The sequence below is a fragment of the Suricata suricatta genome, chromosome 14, assembly GCF_006229205.1.
Source record: "Suricata suricatta isolate VVHF042 chromosome 14, meerkat_22Aug2017_6uvM2_HiC, whole genome shotgun sequence".
NCBI classification, from domain to species: domain Eukaryota; kingdom Metazoa; phylum Chordata; class Mammalia; order Carnivora; family Herpestidae; genus Suricata; species Suricata suricatta.
This window is the reverse complement of record NC_043713.1, coordinates 15,190,147-15,201,111: the sequence shown is the minus strand read 5'-3', so window position 1 is coordinate 15,201,111 and position 10,965 is coordinate 15,190,147. Positions and strand designations below refer to the sequence as shown.

Genomic DNA, 10,965 nt, shown 5'->3' with positions numbered 1-10,965 from the left:
GTTAGTTTTGGCAGGAACCTATCACTTTAAAGTTCTTAGTCTTTTAAAATGACTTAGAATCATAGTAAGACACCTATACCATGGGGGAGTGACTAGGTGACTTTCACCTGTGGACTTTGTCTCAGCCAGGTCTTATTAAAAGGGTGGGGTTGCTTAACAGAATCTTGAAAAACAAGTTAAACTTTAGGTCACAATGTTCATTATCAAGTTACATTCTTAGGGTCTTTCCAGACCGCCGTTGCTCAACCTTTAATTACTTGCCAGAATAGGAGTGAGCAAGTGAAAAACTGGTTGGTATTTTAAGGTCCAGTTTGACCCGAGGGGGTAGGGTCTTACAATGTACAGCACATCTCTCAAATTTATTCATTTTGCATAACTGAAACTTTATGCCCAGGTGTTAGCAATTCCCACTTTCTTCAACCCCAACCCCCTGCCAACCAACATTTGTCTCTCTGATGCTATGAGTTTGACTATTTTGGTACCACATGTGAGTGGACTCATGCACTGTCTGTGTTTCTGTAACAGGCTTATGTCCTTAGAATGCCGTTTAGTTTGAAATGACTACATTTCATAGGAAATTAAAAGTTTTGTTTATGTTTAATGTAGAATTGAAGAAGCTCTCACTGCAATGGCGTTTTCCTTTATTTTATTTGTGCATGTTTTTTTCTTTCTTAAAAGTTTCTTTTAAAAAAAGTCTTTTCTTTTTCCCTTCCTTCCTCCCTTCCTCCCTTCCTTTTTTTTTTAAACCACATGCACTTTTTTGATAAATGATGAACTAGTAGAACCTCTAACTTATGAAGTTCCTAATTTGTGACAGGCACTGTGCTGTTATGCAAGCATCGTTTTACTGAATTTTCACAGGGACAACATGACTTTATCCCATTTCCCCCAATTACATAAGAAGAAATTGAAATTAGATAACTTAAAGGTGAATGGGAAAGTCAGCATCTGAAAACAGATCTTTTTTCTTTCTCCTTTTTAAAACCCATGGCATTTTTTTCCTGTAAGAAGAAAATGGTAAGCACCCATTTGGTTATGAGGGTAAGAAATTTGCATGTATTTTCTTTAAGATGGGGGTTTTCATAATATCTCTTTTTACTTGACATTTTACTCTGAGCGATACTTTAGTGAGTGTCTAAATTTAGACAAAATACTTGGTTGTACAAGGGATTTTATATCTTTATTTGAAAGTGTTAATTAATTTGATTCTTTTCTTCTGGAAACTACATAGACAATTTCAAGGACAGGTCTTCAATATCATCAGAATTTAATTAAACTGATTACTCCTTAATTCAAGCTATTTTTTATTGGACCATTATAATTAACATTGAGAAAAAAAAGGAAGTGTGCTGAAGTGAAGCAGGGATGGATGGGAAACAAGCAAACTGATATCAGTATGAGGGGAGGGGGTGCCTCTGCTGAATTCCGGTAAGCAGTCACTAAAGTTTGAAATTAAGGCTGAGCTGATTGGAAAACCAGCTAATCCATTTTATAGTGGGATTTCCTGTGCAACTTGGGGACAGAAAACTCCCTGATACATCCTATCATTTCTCTGTGGATTTTAATACTTCTCTTTAACATTTTTAACCCAAACGAATAGAATTTTCTGGTGTTTTTTCCCCCTAAAAATGAAAACTTCACCAAAGAAAACATACAGATGGCAAGTAAGCATATGAAAAGGTGCTCCACATCATAGGCCATCAGGGGAATGCAAACTGAACCGATGAGACAGCACCACCCACCGACTAGAACGGTCCGATCTGGAACACTGATGACATCAAATGCTGGAGAGAATGTGAAGGAACGGGAGCTCTCATTCATGGCTGGTGCGGACGCAAAATGGTACAGTCACTTCAGAAGACGGTTTGGCTATTTCTCACAAAACTAAATGCACTCTTACCATACGACCCTTTGTATTTCCCCAAAGAGTTGAAAACTTAGGTCCACACAAAAACACGCACATGGATGTTTACAGCAGCTTCATCATTGTTGACAAAACTTGGGAGCAACCTAGATGTCCTCCAGTAGGTGAATGGATGAATAAACTGGTACATCCAGATGGTGGTTTATTCACAGTGCGGGAAAGAATTGAGCTATCAAGCCACGAAAAGACATGGTGGAGACAGAAATACTTATTACTAAGTGAAAGAAGCCAATCTGAAAAGGCTACATCCTGTATGATTCCAACTACATGACATTCCAGGAAAGGCAAAACCATGGAGATAATAAAGAGATGAGTGATTGTCAGAGTTTAGGAGAGAGGGAGAGGTAGATGGGTGGAGCACAGAGGATACTTAGGGCAGTACCACCAATCCGTGTGGTACTATAATGGATACATGCCAGTATAAATTTGTCCGCATAGAGGGAATCACCAGCTTTCATAAAATATACAACACAACAGGTGGACCATGATGTGAACTATGGACTTGGGATGACTATGATTTATCGGTGTAGCTTTATCAGTTGTATCAGATGTGCCACTCCGATGGGCGATGTTGATAATGGGGGGATTGTTCATGCATGGAGGTGAGTGGTGTGTGGGAAATCTCTGCACCCCTTGCTCAATTTCGTTGTGAACCAAAAACCGCTCTAAAAAATAAAGTCTATTAAAAAAACAAATGTTACTGGTATAGGTAGAGAATGTGGTATTCTGAAAATTAAACAAATATAATACACAAAAAATATGGGTGCCTGGGTGGTTCAGTCAGTTAAGCATCAGACTCTTAATTCTGACTCAGGTCATACTCTAACAGTTCAGTTCATGAGATCGATCCCTGCTTCAGGCTCTGCACTGACAGCACTTGTGCTCTTTCTCTTTCAAAAACAAAAAAAGAAAGAAAGAAAAGAATACATAAAAACATGAAACCCAACTAATACAGAACTTTAATTTGCTACCTAATTATTTTGAAAGTGCTTTAAATTAACCTGTGTGGGAATTAACAAATGTAAAAGTGGTTTCATTGATTATTTCATCAGTGCCAAATTTACTGACAACTACTATTTTAAAATTTGCCCTATTTATACTTGTGTGAGCATGACATCTGAATAAATCATGATATATAAAAATATAAATGTATCATTTCTTTTTTTGTTATCAGGTGCTGGTTTGTTTTCTTTTTCAATTCTCTAATCAGATGTATAAACACAACCTATTTGAGTCAGTTGGGAAGTGTTAACATAGAAAATATCACCACGTGGCTTCATGGTTTATGTATCTTTAATATCTGTAATTTAGGACAATAATGAATACAGATGAGATTGTAGCCATGGCCTGGAGATATTCATTTGGTAGAAATAGCCATTGGAACTCTATCAGCATGAAATTAAAGTCTTAGACTTCTGAGTCTTGACTGATAGAAGCATAATCATTGAGTGTTTAGAATACAGATCATCTGGTTTAGTTTGCAAATATTTGTAAATATCTGCTATTATAGGAAAAGGTATTTGAATAGTAAGCTTGTGAAAAAATGCTTTTTACTATTTTTTAAAATGTGGGCGGTATGTTCATGGGATTTGAAGAGACGGTAACCTGACAAAACAGATGAACAATGCAAAATAAACAGGAACAAAAGACCCTACCTGTCCCAGAAGCTAATCTTTCAGAGTCTTGTAATACCAAGCATTTATAGGTCAACCACAAATTTCTAAATAAAATGGCTATAACACACACACACACACGTATATATTTAACACATATGCATATGATATATGTATTTTTAATCAGTTTATGTTTTAAACCCCTGGCATCTTTATCTTTGGTATGTATATATAAAATGTATTCACATAATTTATGTATATGTTCTTCTATACTAATAAGTCTTTTAAAACATATACAAATATAGATTTTAAAAAATGTAAGATAAAAATAAACCCCCTAATATTTAACTGCTTTTTATTCATTTATGGTGTAACATGATTTTTCTACACTAAAATCTTATTAGTGGTGTTCCAGTGACTTGCTTTTTAAATGTTTTGCTCTGGTGATACTGTTGACTACCAGGGTTTATTAGCTGAAGGCAGAATGTAGACTCAGTGTGAGGCTTGTCATTTGTTATGATGGATAAAAATTCATATTTTAAGTCATCTTCTTGATAATTTCAGTGTGAAGATCTTTTCTGATCTCATTAAATCATTATTATTTTTATTCTCAAATGGAAGTAATAGAGAAATTGTTTTAGTTGTAAGAAGATTCCGTTCTGACTTTTTTTGTTGTTCTTATGTACTTTAATTATAACTATTAATATTATGATTTTCTTTAGGTATATTTTAAAGGTATAATTCCATATTGTGAGGCATGTTTGAATTAAAATCACTGAAATAATGTATTCTTTAACAACAGTTCACTGGAAGCCCATCTTGTAATACTCAGATGAATATTATTACCTTCAGGGCCTCCTTCTGGTAGTCACTGCCCTTAGATTTTTCTGTTCTTGGTGTTTGACTATATGACATGACAATCCATACAGTAAATTTCATTTTCTGTCTTTCTCTTCCTTCCATCTTCCTTTTTCCCTTCCTTCTCTCCTTTTAAAGAAGCATGTTTTAGTAAGGTTGATAATCTTTGGTGCTGCACTCACAAAGACATCAGAGTTCTGTATATTCTCTCAAAAAGTAACAGGCAGGAGGTAGAAAGAAAGAGTGAGAGCACCATGTCTGTTTTTAGGTACTAGCTGTCAGAGGAAAGCATGAATGCAGTTCCTCCATTATCACAAATTAAGTAGTCAAGTTTCCCACATTTGGAAAAATTGCACAAGCCAGCACATCTGGAGTGTGGATAAGCCTCCTCCTGGTAAATTACCTTTGTGATCAAGTAAATTGTACATTTGTTCTTAACTTTACATAAGTATACTAATAACTAGTTTTCTCTGCACCCCAGAGGAGCATCTTGGCAAATCCTGCTGTGAACATGCATGTCACCATTTTGGAGGCCCTGGTATATACATAATGGCAGGAAAAGATAGCTCTTTGGGCTGACTTTGTGCACATAGCATCTTTAATATATAATTTTTTTTCTAAATAGAGGCACACTTAAACATTTGGACCTAGAGAGTCTCATCTACAGTAAGCATAGTACATTGAACACATAGATGAGGCAGTGCTCAGATGAATAGCTCCATAGGAACACAGAGGAGGGCAAGACAAGAGGGTAATGATGGCTCAGCTGGATTCATCGTTGTACATTCTGTGTGTTTCCATCGTGTAGCGTTCTACCACTTTATTTGGTTCAAACACCCTCCATTTTGGATTTCCTAGACATTTATCTCTAGCTCTGTTCTTACTGGATTCCAGAGGCACATGAAATCTTGAAGTTTAAAGGTACTTAGAACTTATGTAATCTAACTCCTATTCAAAGCATAAATCTTCTCTACAAATGTCTTAGAGATGTAAGTCCAGTTTCTGGGCTTTCCCTTGTAGCATAGGCTGCCTATTTCTACCATAAGTCAGGTGTAATGGCTCCCATAATGGCTCCTAATCTTTTTAAGATCAAATATTCAGATTTTCAGTTGTAATAAATGTGACAAAGACTTGTCAATACAATACCAAATTCCTTCTAGCATCCCATGCTCTACTTTGCCAGTTTTTTCTAAAATTTGAAATATATGTGAAACAAACATGAAACAACAACCAAAAATACTCCATGTGTTTTGGTGTAGCATGAAGTGATTCTGTTAGGCCCTTTGACGTGGCCCTTGTACCACTATTAATGTAGATTAGAAGTGCAATCACTTTTTGCAGAGGAAAAAATATGATCATTGTTGGGGCGCCTGGGTGGCTCAGTCGGTTAAGTGTCAAGCTTCTGCTCAGGTCATCATCTCACAGTTCATGGGTTCGAGCCCTGCATCAGGCTTTGACCTGTCAGCACAGCTCAGAAGGCTGTCTTTGGATTCTGTATTTCCCTCTCTCTCTGACCTTCCCCTGCTCACAATGTCTCTCTCTCTCTCTCAAAAATAAATAAAACATTAAACAAATTTTAAAAAAGAAAAGGATAAGATCATTGTAATAATGTGTTAGTCTACCCAACAGGCCTATGGTCCCTATTTTAAGAACTTTTGTAAGCATTTCTGCTAATAAGCATCCCCATTATTCATTTGAGTATCTGACCTTTGGAAAGAATAGCATCTTTGGGGTGTTTTCATTTGTGTTGCTAACCATCATTCTATCAGTGTGTTTTCTTGCAAATAGAGACCATAAATTATCCATCATTTTAATTGCCAAGAGAGGTGATGTAAATTTTGCATATCAGCTATTTAATTTGTTTTTATTTGGCAGCCAAAGTAGTACAAAATTATGTTGCAGCAGGACTATCCTCTTATAAGTTGAAATGAGGTGAGGCTGGGCATCCATTACTAATGAAAGAGGTAGGAAATGTTAAAGAACAGAGAACAGGGGAAGAAATTGTCATAGTGCCAGCATAGAAAGGTTAATAATTAAAGCCCACACTGTAGAGAAAAGTCAAAGCAGGAGCAGCTAGTTTTAATAGCCTAGCATATCCTGACATTTTGGTTAGGAAGGACTTGTCTACATGGTCCTTAGACAGAGATTATTGAATATTTGGAATAATATTAGCATCTTTAGCTTTAAGATTAGCCTGTGCAGGTATCACTAATTTTGTTTCTGATTACCATAACAAGAATGACTCTCCTGCTCTCCAGCCCCTGCATCTACGTGCAACTCCAACATTTCCCTTCTTCAATGTCTGTCAAGCATATGACCGTTAGTGAGCCTGGTGATAAAATGGGCTTTGTTGGCCATTTGTACCTTAGAGTGGATGAAATCATTTGGCCATCTTCTGAAACAGCCTTTAATCTATGAATCTCTAATTGTCCTTGGGAATGGCTTAGAGAAGACACGTGTTACAGGAATTTGTGGCTTCTTTTTTATTTTTTTAATTTTTTTAACTGTTTTTATTATTGAGACAGAAACAGCATGAGTGGGGGAGGGGCAGAGAAAGAGGAAGACACAGAGTCCGAAGCGGGCTCCAGGCTCTGAGCTGTCAGCACAGAGCTCAATGCGGGGTCAAATCCACAAACTGCAAGATCATGAGCTGAGCCGAAGTTGGACACCCAATGGACTGAGCCACCCAGGCACCCTGGGAATTTGTGGCTTCTATAAGGCAACTTTCTGATAGGCAGTTGCGGTACTAACTCCCTATCAGAAAGCTCCAGACTGGTTGGGACCAGGATAATGTCTTCTGGCCTGTGTTTCAGAAAGAGGCTAGATGCTTTAAAACAATAGAAATAGACAAACCTCATCAGAAGTAGGGCTATAAACCTTATCCAGGTGCTTCAAATAAACAAAACAATATGGTAACAAAAACAATACCATTGCTCCACTTAAAGGAATGGCTTCCAGAAAGATAAACGCAACTCTGCCTCTGGCTGTGTGTGATGCCAGGACTCACTGGGTGGCAGTGGGGTTGTGGATATTCAAGGGCCAAGTAGTCTGGCTTTGCTGTAGAAAGAGCAGAATCAAATAATACAAAAGGGGAATAAATCAGGGATTCAGTCTAGCAGATCACAACATAGGGCAATTGGGGCCTTCTTGATAATCCATCTTTTCATCATGACTGACATTGAGAGAGCAAGAGAGCCTTCATTGGTCTGCTGCTAGTAGGAAATCTGCCTACTGGCCTAGAATCTCAAAACTTTGGTAATCTTCTGTTTTTGAGGCCATTTTAGTACTCTAGGTTTGGTCAGGTAATTTTCTTGCTGTGAATTCCATATTTGTTAAATGTCTACTGTATGCTAGTCACATTAAGTACAGTTTTATTTGTATTTTTTTAAAATAGCTCTACAGCCAATATGGTGCTTAAACTTATGACCCTAGGACATGACCACGAGGTCAAAAGGGGCATGGTCTACCAACTAAGCCAGCCAGGTGCCCCAAGTACAGTTTAAATACATGCTGAAGTCACATGGTAGCAGCCATACATCTCCTTCAAGGCTTAGCTTTAGTCCTCATCTCAAATCATGATTATGGCTCCACCTGCTCAATTATATTATGGTCCTTACTATTTACACTGTGATTCTCAAAATGGGTTGAGTTTGTCAAACTCTTACTTTATTCTCCCATTGTTCCAACACTCATTCCTCAAAGTACCCCATGAGGTAGATATCAGTGTTGTCATTATTATCATGTATTACCATTATTATTACTTTCTGAAGCTGTTTAGGCCAAGGAGTATTACCTCACTTGTCCAAGCCTAGATTTCAGAGCCAAGAATGAACTGAATCTCTATAGAGCCCATGCTCTGTGCCATTGGTTCTATGAAATGTTCATGGGGATTTGCTGGGTAAAAAAAAAATTATGACTGCCGAAATATTTTCTTCTAAAATTTATTTTGAAAATTAGTTTTCTTGATCATTTTAGAGCACTCTGATGTGCCCTTAAGAAATGGCAGGGTTCACTCCCCAGCTCACCCCCAAACCCAGTAAGTGGTTTGGGAGACCATTTCATGTATGAATGAATGATGTTAGATTTGAAGTTGAGAATAGATGCAGAGGCGGTGTTAACTGTGTAACATCTAAGATGATGTATTCCGACATTTGATAAAACTAATCTGTGCTATGTGTATTATCTTATAAATCAGTATTTGTGTGTTTTTTTTAAATTAAGCTTTTACTCTTGTTGAATCTCATAAACTCCATTTGGAGTAGCTTAGTGAGACTTTTACTACTTCAGGAAACTAGAGTCTATAATATATATTCTTACACATGATTATTCATCAATCAACATTTATTTATTAAGACCTACTACGTATGTATAGTTACACATAATGCTCAGGAGAGAGAGAGATTTTCTGTTTTCCTGGGAGCTGCAAAAATTGTTCTCCACTTGCCTTTCCCTATATAGTTTTCTTTCCTCTTTGAGTGCAGGCACGGTATCGTCTATTGATTTATATTCTCTAGCAATGGAGAACACAGTTATTGGGAATACAGTGAACATAGAATAATATATTAATTCTAACAAAGAGCTAAAATAAACAGAAATCAATCTATTACCTTTTTAATTTTCTAGGCATTTGTTCAGCATGACTATGAAAATGAGTTTTCAGCCACATTGAAGTATTTTAATTAAGGCTGTCTCCTCACTCCAGCCAGGTTGATAGTTCTTCCTAAATTGACTGATTCCAGTTAATTATGTGTAGCCACACTGGGTGGCGTTTTAATTTAGAATTATTTTCTAGAGTTTGAATGTTGTCTCACCAAGACTTACATCCCAAATGCTTATTGCTTTTTACTGTTATCATGTCTCCTTCCCCAACACATAATGGGATCTTACAAATAACCAACTATAGTTTGTTTTTTGCATCATTCATTATGTCTTACAAGTCATTTGTGGCACTGATAAATTTGATAAAATGTTTTTCACTCTTTCTTGACAAATCATAGATTACAGCTTAATGATCTCTCGAAGTCTCAATGTGCTACACAAGAATGATAAAAAAGACAAAAGAATAACATTAATAGTGAACATTTGAGACTTAGGGGGAGCAGAGCTGGTTTCTAAAATAGTTCCATGTTAGTCATTGGAAGAGACTTCCTGTTCTTTAACGGAATGGCCTAACATGGAGACCATAGGAACAAGGGTTTTAGAATTTTAAAAAAGCGGTTTAAATGAGGCAACTTTTTAGGTTGATTGCTTTAAGTATGTCTGTTAGATCTAAACAATGAAAAGCAGTCATCACCAAAGCCACTTTAATTTGACATAATGGTTCCCTGTATTGCCTGGGTGTTCATGAAAGTTATTTTGGTTCTATGCAGCAGATACTGATTGGCTAAAAAATATAAGCAGACAAAGATTTTCCAGAAGGGAAATTGATCAAGCTTCAAAAGGGACAAGGCCAACCAGAACAGGTGTCTCGAGGACTATCATGGTTTGCCAGAGCTCCTTTCAGTGTATCTTTCTGTGAGGATTCAGTTCTCTTAAGCAACTTTTTCCAGATGGCAATGGAAAGGAGGAGCAGGCTCATTAGGTTACAACTTTGGGATCAGAGAGGAAAAGACTATCTCCAGTTCAAGGTCAAAGACTCCTGGGAAGAAATTCCCATTAGTTTGGCAGAGGTCATGTGAACTTTATCCATTGATCTTAGAGGGCTGTGGTTTAAAGCACAGGATCTTGAGCTGGATTGCCTGCTTGGTACTTCTCTGGTCTTGGCAAGGTTACTTAACTACTCTGCATCTCAATGTCCTTATCTGTAAAATGGGAATAATCAAAAGCTTTTAAACTGAGAAGAGTACCACCTATAGACCTGGATGAGAGAGGTTCTTGGTTGGGTCTCACATTGAAAAGGGCTGTTATGGAATGAATTATGTTCCTCCTAAATTTGTGTGAGGAAGCCCTAACCCCATTTTCAAAATGTGACTGGAGGTAAGGTCTTTTTAAGAGGTGGTTAAATTAAAAAGAGGCCATTAGAATGGGTCTTAATCCAGCTGATTGATGTTCTTTTAAAAGGAGGAAACTTGACACACAGAGAGACTGCAGGGATTCCAGTGCCCAGAGGAAAGACCATGTCTCTGCCCTGAACAGACAGCATGGCTGCTTTGCTTAGCACTGGGTGGGGTGGCAGCCTGGGCTTCCTAGATGACATTCCTACCTTCTCTGCCCTTCTGCCACACTGATATGGTCATGAGAGACTCTTAAAATGGTCTGAAAATCCCAAATGGGAAATATGAGATAAAAGGGAAGAGTATCTGCGTATCCCTGTTTGCTAGAGACCAGTTCAGTCCCCAACTTGGGTTTGAGTGTGTCTTTCCATCTAGGATGGAGGCTTTATTTATAGCCTTAAATTAAACACAAAAAATGTGGTCTCTATATTTCCTCTTGCCTGAGACCCCCAAAATGTTAGGGATAATGTGAGTTGATACATGTTAATACATATTAGTGCTCTGCCCATAATAGCACTCAAGAAGTTTTATTACTATTGTGTTGTTGTTGTATCTGGCCCAGGGTTAGAGGTCTATG

The 10,965-nt window shown here is 37.3% G+C and overlaps 1 pseudogene; it reads right to left on the bottom strand.

Moving 5' to 3' along the window:
- Window positions 1-4,674: 4,674 nt before the first annotated feature.
- Window positions 4,675-4,847, bottom strand: LOC115278595 (annotated as a pseudogene).
- Between the last annotated feature and the right edge of the window lie 6,118 nt (window positions 4,848-10,965).